This window comes from Chinchilla lanigera, unplaced genomic scaffold (genome assembly GCF_000276665.1).
Source record: "Chinchilla lanigera isolate Chin_1 unplaced genomic scaffold, ChiLan1.0 scaffold00059, whole genome shotgun sequence".
Lineage (NCBI taxonomy): Eukaryota > Metazoa > Chordata > Mammalia > Rodentia > Chinchillidae > Chinchilla > Chinchilla lanigera.
Window position 1 is genome coordinate 68,406 of NW_004955460.1, and position 9,076 is coordinate 77,481.

The following is a 9,076-nucleotide window of genomic DNA, read 5'->3' on the forward strand; positions in this document are numbered from 1 at the left end:
CGGATTAAACCACTACACAGAATTGATTGTGCTTCTCAGAATCACTGCCTCTCAGAAAGTTCCAGCATAAAGAAGAGACAGTTGTATGATAACCTCCAAACTCATGTTGGGAAGAGGACAAGGGAAATAGCATTGGAGAATTTATGAAAACTTAGCCCTAAACTAGGATAGACTGTGCCTTCCCTAGAACTCAATGAAGTACACAGGGATGTGCCAGCTTTTGTACTAGTGTGTAACATGCTTGATGTGTCTGCTGTACATGTTCCTATGAGACACTCACTCACAAAAGAAAGGAGCAAAATGGAAGACTTCCTGTCTTACCTTTTAGAGACAATCTCCTGTTTCTTACAATGGAATATATAAGTATTTGACAACCAAGTTGTTGAATGGGATGAAACTTCTAGTACATGATGTTTCTCACTTAAAATAAATAACAGTAAGTAAAACTGTCCATAGAGATTTAGGAAATTCAGCCAAAAATTTACTGAAAAGAAAATTTATTTTTTTAAATTACATTTTCTACTATATTTCCAGTAGTAGATTAAACTTCTAAGAATTAACTAAACTATAAACTCAAATATATGCACAAAGCAAAGAAAGTGTAGGAAAATTGGCAACAAAATGAACACACTTTTGAATATATGTCATATTCTTCTAAGTAAATATTGATAATATGTTAATAAATCTAACAGATCAGTAAAATCGTTGCATGGGTAAACATTTTTAAATTCCTAAGATGTAAAGAAAATGTAGTACATGGAAAAAAAGTTGTTATGCATAGGAAGATGGCACAGATGCCAGTTCTTCCCTGCTTAATGTTGGGTTGAAATGAATACCAATAGGATCGCCTTGCAGGTCCCTTTGTAGGGAATGATGCCAGGGCCATCGGGTGTCTGTGTCAGGCAAGTTCCCATTATGGGCAAATAGAAGCTCCAGGCATAGTCATTATGAATGATTTTCAGAAGGTCCTTGTCTGCTAGACATGTTGTGATACCTGAGTACACCATGGCATAGCAGGAGGTACCAAGCTCAACTTGTGGTTGCCTAACCCAGCCCTGGATCCTTGCAGTGGAGAATGGTGGTTTCCTCATTTTCTTTATCAGTTCTGAGATGCTGATGGTAACTGATTATCTTTCGGTTTTTTATCTGTATGTATAATCTGAAGTTTGTGCTATTACCATTCTTCTGTATTGTAAATCGGTGATGTAGACAATTCTTAATCTGCCAGGCCTCTCTTCACGAGTACAATGGTTCCTTTCTTTCTGAGAATACTTCGCTTCAGTTTGGGGGCCCTTCCTCTTCTCTCTTCTCTCACTATTGCTTTCTTTAGATCTCCCTTTAATCTATGTAGAGGCTTTGGTCAGAAACTTATGGCATAACTGTCCTGTCTGTATTATTTCTTTTAAAAACAAAAGGAAACAGTAGCGATCAGGGAATGTGAAGTTTGTACTGTCACCTGTTTTCTGCATTTGTGGTTGTGGTGTTCTTGTCAGACGTTGTGTGGGGAGATTTGGATTTAGATTCCTCTAATTTTGTTAAGGTTGCCTGAAAGGCTACCTTGGTTCTCTATAATCAGCAAGTTCTATAAACAACAATATCAGAAACTTTGCTTTCAGCTTTAGCACACATTTCCCCTTAGAAAAGGAAAATTTTTCAAATTTTCCTTTCTTGAAGTAATTCTGTTTGCAAGAATGAAAGAAACCTTTTTAGCAGCTAGTAGTAGTATTTGACATAAAATAAACATATTTGTCTAACAACTTTTCCACTCATTCCTGTGTTGAGATATGTGTGGTGAGTACAGAGCTATAAAATACAGAACTCTTAGAAATCTCTATAGAGCCAGTGAGCTGATGCATGCCTGTCATCCCTCCATGTTGGGCTGTCATACACTGCAAAGGAGCTGGGTTCAATCCCCATTCTGCAAAACAAAGCAAACAAAAACAAAAACTTTATGTGTAGTTTTCTTACAGTTGTGGAATAATTTAAGATAAAATTTGGTGTGTTCAAGTCTTTATTGTTATGTAAAAGGAAATTTTTTAAAACGCTGTATTCTTATTTGCTAGAAATCACACACAGTGCCTTTATCTCTCATATGGTATTTCTGGTTTTTTAAGTCTTGTATCTTAAATAACAGCCATTTTAGAAACCTAAATTCCTATCAGTTTAGTAGTTTACTACCTAGTTTAGGGAACAGAAAACAGTGTTTGATTTCTAGCACTTTCTGTTCAGAAATAGGTGAACACAGGCAAAGATACAGTACTGAACTGAAGTGAACTTTATGTGCTGCCGTCCAGTCAGGATCCTGTCTAGTATTGAGATTATCTGAGCTTTAGCAGTGATTACAGTACTGCCTCTCTAAAAGGTCAAGTCGTTTATTATCAAATTTCCTCATAAGTTTCAATGTAAATAGGATTAATCCATTCTGACTCAAATGAATGTGCTCACAAAATGATTTTGGCTACAAACTGAATCTAATTTTCCCATAAGGTTCACTGTAAATAAAGTTAATCTGTTCTGCACTATATGTATATTTTTAAACCTCAAAAATGTAAAATAAAGTACATTCCTACCCAGTGCAGTTTGAAGAGAGAACACTCACCTTGCTGGGGGCATCTTCTGTGTGGAGGACAGAAAGGTCGGGTGGGGAGAAGGTTATTGTTTGCAGGAAGAGTGCCCTTCCATAAGGATATCAGAGAGATCACCTTCAGGGGGTTCCTCTTCTATGTCTCTTAGCTGCAGGGTCAGTTTTAAGGAAAAATATGTCTAATGTCACTTATTTTGTCCCGTACTGCATAACTACAGAAATGAAATCATACTTTGATACATCAGATTCAACACTCAGATCATTACCGTTATGTTAGGGTGCTTCTTCTCAAGGGTAAGACATGGTGTAGCTTCCAGTTCTGATAAGCCAACTACAGAAGTCTACAAGAAAGAATTTCTGGGATTCATGAGGCAGAAGGATTCATCACTCAACAAGTGTTCAACTGTGATGTAATAGGAAACTTCTAGAAGAAGATCCTGGAAAAAACCTGTATCACTGAGGAGGAAAAAGTACTGCTGGGACCAAAACTCATTTTTCCATAATGGATTTTATTGCATCACTGCCATCTTTCTTTCTGTCTCCTCTTCCTCATTGAAATGGTCTTCAACAAGCACCTTGTGTTGTTCACTTTGGAGTTCAGCAAGTTCTTCCAACAGCAGCTCCTATTTATGGGCCTTAACAAGATTCTCTGTGTCTACATCATCAACTTCCAGAGCCATACTCTTGCCTATGAACACAATTTCCTCCACTATCTGTGTATCAGACCCTTCAAAGTCACATTTATTTACACATTTTGGCCGCAATTTCCGCTAGGCTAAGAATAAAGTATGGTTTATAACACTTTCCCAGGTGAAATATATGCAATGCTTAATAAACTTTGATAAAGTAATCATGTTAGGTCTTGCTTAAAAACAAGTATATAAGAAAAAAAAGCAACAAATTTAGCATAGGGAGAGTCTAACCCAGGAACAATATTTTGGAAGATGATTTTTTTGCAGACAAAAAGATCTTTCTCACAGCATGTGTAGTTTCTCTCTGGCTATTAAAGTATCAGCACTGTTGAAATTGCCTTTCTTTCAGTGATTAACTTTTCTTCTCAAAAGCTATATATGAAGTCATAAATTAACACACAATGAAATTACTACAATTCTCATATGCCTGAGGGTTATCATTAGATAATAATATGTGTGCATTTCAGTTAATGTCAGTTAACATTAAGATCTCATGTGCTTTGTGAGCCCAGAGTGAAAATATAAAGAAAAATATTATAGTGAAAATTTCATACATTTCGTACACAAGTTCACATCAGGATTCCCAAAGCTAGGGTTGTGATTACAATTATATAAGCACCATGGTTTCACAGTAATTACATCAAAGAGAAATGAATAAAAAATGACTTACAAGAATAATAGTCTCCACATTATTGAAAGTTTAATAACTGTGAGAAAAAGTATTAGAAATGTCATTGTACTGTTTAACAAATACTATATTATTACTTTCTGTGATCTGCAAACTTTAGCAAGAAGGATATACTTAATTTTGTGGTAGAAGGAAATGTCATTGAATATTCAACACTGTTATTACATTAGGATCTACTTTATTTACTAAAAATTTAATGTTTACACTAAATATCAAGAAAGCAACTCAAAATTCACTTCAGAATCTATGTAAAAACAGTTTAAAATAACAGAAGACAACTTGTTCTTCAATTACAATGACCAATTAGAGTATTGTCCTTTATAGAGTTATTAAAAATGAGGCTGTGTAGTAAAGATAGACTTAGTCTAAAATTATATCCCTTCAGAAATGACTTGTCTGAACTGTTCTTTGATATCTTTGAAATTTCTTTCTTTCTTCCACTGATTATACCCAGTGAATTCTAAGGACTTTGCACATTTTCTGTGTTGTGTGATTTCTCCCCAGTAATAATTTTCTTACATGTGCTAAGGTTTGAGATATGAGTGAAGGCATTCCTACACCTTCATATTTGTAAAGGATGTTTTGAATATAAATATTTGATTTTTGAGGTGTTTTTGAACAAGCTATTTCTTCACTTGGTACATATATAAGGTGTATGTGTAAAATGTCTTGCTGATGTAGGATAAATACTGAAATTGCATCAAAAGCATTGTAACATTTTTACTTTTGTATTGTTTCCATCCAGTATGACTTCCCTAATGGTAATTAAGATATGAATTATGGCTGTAGGCTCTGCAGAGGATTAATACTGATAGAAATTTTACTTAATATAAATTCTATGATGTTGTCTTATATCTAAATCCTAGGAAAATTGTGTTTACATTATTTATACTGGTAGAGCTTTGACCAGTAGAAATGATATCGCATTTGATAAGAATGGAACTACTATTAAGGATTTCCTATCACCTTTATTTTAATGTCTCGCTCCACAATGAAGTCTGTGATGGTAAGAGGTGAGCAGTTATTAAAGGATTTCCCACATTCTTTACTGTTATAGGATATCTCTCAAGGAAGAACTCTCCCGTAAAAACTTGCTCCCATAAAAAGTGAGCTTTAGTTAAATGCTACGCCACTTTCTACTGCACAGTATGAATTCTATGGAATCAAGTAAGAGGTTGAGTCTCTATGGCCTTGCCACAGTCTAATTATAGGGCTTTGTCCAGTGTGAATTCCCGGGTGCTGAGTGAGAGCTGGTAAATCATCAAAGGAAGGAAGGAAGGAAGAGATAAAGATATAGTGAATGGAATTGAAATAGAGAAAGAAAAGAAAAAGCTGAATATGCAAGTTTGGTAGATTCTAATTTTGCAGACAGAGTCCAGGTGGTGGCTTCTTTAAGTGTAGAAAATGCAGGACAGAAACAACATACATGTTGATGTAGAGAGTGATGTAGAGCTCTCTGTGGAATGTGCTAAGCTGAGGTGGGCTGTGTGACTTCAGCCGGCAGCTAATTGAGGACTGATGGTGAAGGATGAGCAGAGTACTCACCAGGGGGCATAAGAGTCTTATAAGCTGAGCGAGTGGAAATGAGGAGAGAAATACTGGAAAACAAAAGGAAAATTTTGCTGAGCTTCCTTGCCCCACTCCCACCCCCAGACCTACTTGCACTACATAGGTTTTTCACAGTTTTATTTGACTCAGACTCAGGTTCAGCCCACTGACCATGGGCTCATGGTTAAAGCAAGCTTTTCCTGGAGATGGGCTATAGGCCTCTTACCAGGACACAAAATGAAATAAATAAATTGATAATTAAATAAATCATATCTATGTGTCAGGGTAGGGACAGGTTCAGCTACTGCTGGCAAGGAAGGGCTTGGCCAAGGGCCACAGATACAGTTTAGATTTTCTCCCCTCATGTGCTCAGACACAAGGTTTTTGGAATTATGACTGAATTATGAAACTATGCTGACTTGCTGTTAGGTGGTGAGTCCTGGTTCGATGTAGGTCACTGGGGATATTACCTTGAAAGTCAAAGCTTCCTCCCCAGCTCATCTCTCTTTGCTTCTTGACTACCGTAATGGGAGCAGCTTTCCTCTGCTTGGACTCTTCCTTATGTCACTTCTGTCTTGAAGCTGGCCACTCATGTACTGGAAATGTGAAACACAATACACATTTCCTTGAATTGGCAGGTGTCAGGTACATTATTGCAGTGATGAGGAAAGTGACTAGTACAGCTTGGGAGTGCAATGGAACTGGTGCCATCTCTGAAACACATGCAGAAGGAGGCTTATCAAGTCAGGACTGGTGTTAGTATTTAATCATAAGGTAGTTATAGGCAGGATCAAGGGGTTCTCAACCATGGGGCTCAAAGGCTGTAAGTAGAAACTCACTGTGCTACTCCTTCTGGTCCTCTTCCTTTTGGAAGGTGACTGAATTATGAAACTGCTGGTGGCAAACCTTGTGAACTGGCACACTCTCCTTGAGATCATGTTGTCCCCCTGCCTGGCATGACCAGTTTATCCAGTCACCTTTTCCATGCCTTACCCTCTGTCTCCTTACCAATCAACGCTCTAATATTTGTAGGCAGGCTGGGCTCAGGAATAAAAGGGAAAATAGAAGGGTCCTGGGGCAGGTGATTTGACTTGCTTCCCTAAAGTGGTCCTGATCAGAATAACCTTCTGTATGTGGCTTCCTGGGCAGGCTTCAGTTCAGGAAATGGACAAGGCACAAGAAGAGAAAGGCTTGATATTTCTCTCCTGTCAGATACACACTTGCTGGGAGCAGTGGATATGTGGGCCAAGAGGAGTAGGGCTCAATACAGGCAAGGATTCAGTAGTTTCCTGGAGAAAACTGACTGCTTAGAGGAGCTAGAGCAAGAATAGTCCACTGAGAGCAGAAATTAATATGGGAGAGACAGGCTGGAAGCCAGGAATGAAGAACTCACCCGCCATCTTTGAATACAAGGAGGCAAATGAATGCATATGTATTGAGATTTGGCACAGATATCCTGGGGGTGGGGAAATAAGCTGTCAGACCCATTTGCCCAGAAGATAAATAATCCTTGACCTGCCCCAGCATCCATGCTCTCCACTGGCTTTCCTTGCCCTCCAGTACCCTCAGATAGGTGGCAGTCTGGATGTCCAGGGTCACTTTTCTTCATCTTCTGCTTCAGCTTCCAGAGCTCCCCCTCCATCTCAGTGGACCCCACCTGATACTTCACTCCAGAGGAGCCACTGCTCTAGCTCCTTTGAAGGTCTGAGCAAGCACATCCTTGTGCTGTTGTTGGAAAATAGGATCAATTAAGAAGCATATCATCCATGTCCACAGTTCCAAGTGCAGTCTGCTGCTCACTGTGCCGTGCAGACTGTCCCCCCATGGGTGTGGCATGGGGACTCTTTTATCTCCTGTTGGACAGGCACATTGTGAAGTGCCCTGGTTCACATACTGCCCAGTGTAACAATACTCAAAACGGAGCAGGATGAGATGTGGGACAGATGTGTCTTGCCCTCCTGACACTCTTGAGACCCTCATGTCTCTTAACTCCTCTGCCTCCTACACATTGTTCCCTATAATCCTCTCTTACTAAATGTGGCTGATGCTCAGCAATCCAGTCAGCTCTTCGTTAACTATCATTTCTACCTCCCCACTCCTGCATCTGCTGCTGACTCTGCATGCTCATCTGCACCTCTCCAAGTTCCCACCACCCAGGGCAGGCAAAGTAGGAGCCAAGGCAGAGTCTGCAAGGCAGATCCCTCTAGCGCTGCCCATTTTGTGCATAGAAAAGACAGGAAATGTTTGCATAAACCAAAAAAGGTTCCAGTGTATGCAAGGCTCACAGACCCTCACACACGTACATGGGTGTCAGCACCTTTCAACAAACATCCAGTGTTGGTGCCCTGGACAAGAGCTGACTGGAACTAGAATCTGTTCTGAAAGAACTGGTAAACAGTAACACTCACTCACAGTTCTCTCTCTTCAACCTCCCTGTTATAGTTTGTGTCTGGATGTCCCCCCAAAGCCTCATGCAGTCATGGGGAAGGCAGGCTTTTCAGAGGCAGCTGAAGCTAGAGTTTGTGATTAGTTCATCATCTAGCGCTGGGATGGGTAGTGTGAATGCTACACTCACCCTAGGGTGGATAGCCTGCATACAATGTAAGGGGCAAAAGGAGGCTTGCCTTTCTCCTTTTGGTCTTGTTACTTTTGGTATCTTATGCCACCTTGAACTGTTGCCCCTCAGCCATGCCAACCTGCCTTGAAGCCAACTGAGGATGGACTGAAACCTCCACAAACTGAGAGGTAAATAAACCTTTACCTCTCTAACTTTGGGTGTCAGGTATTTTGACCCAGCAACGAGGGAATAGTAACTAAAACACTCCCTAAATACTTGGGTTAAAGACCACCACACCCTGTGTATTTTTATTATGTCCTGAGTGACACTGTGAGCCCCTGAACACAGTGGCATCTGAAATTCTGTTGCATCCCCCTACCAGTGACCCACAGCAGGATGGGACCCAAGGAGGGGAGAGCTTAGTAGTACTGCTGAAGATTTGAAGGATTAAATCCAGAAAATGCAAGGTTAAGGCCAGTAAGTCAAGAAGGCGCAGCTGTTTAGGCATCGAATGGAGGGGAACCGAGATGCGAGGTCTTTTTACATTGCATATTAAGAATCACTTCTGGTTTCTCTGAGTAATAGATTTTCAACCTCTAGCCCCAGCAGTTTTTTTTATTTTTTTATTTAAAGTTGTTTAAGTTTGAATATGTTTGTAGTATATGACAGTTACATTCCTTTGGATACATGGCTATCACATACTTTTTTCATTTCCGATCCTTTTATACCCTCTCCCAACCCTCCCCCTTGCCAGCCTCCAGCAACTCCTGTCTTTTCCCTCTACCTCTTTTACTTAGGTGTTGGATTTCTTATGTGAAAGAGATGTAATATGTAACTATCTGTGTCTGACATTTCAATTAGCATCATAATCTCAAGTTCAATGGATTTCCCAGCAAATGACTTGATTTCCTTCTTTATGACTGAATAGTAGTCCTATCTCTCCCCCTACTATTTAGGTATATCTAATTATCTCTAACCTATCCTTCCATCTAAACTACATTGTCTTT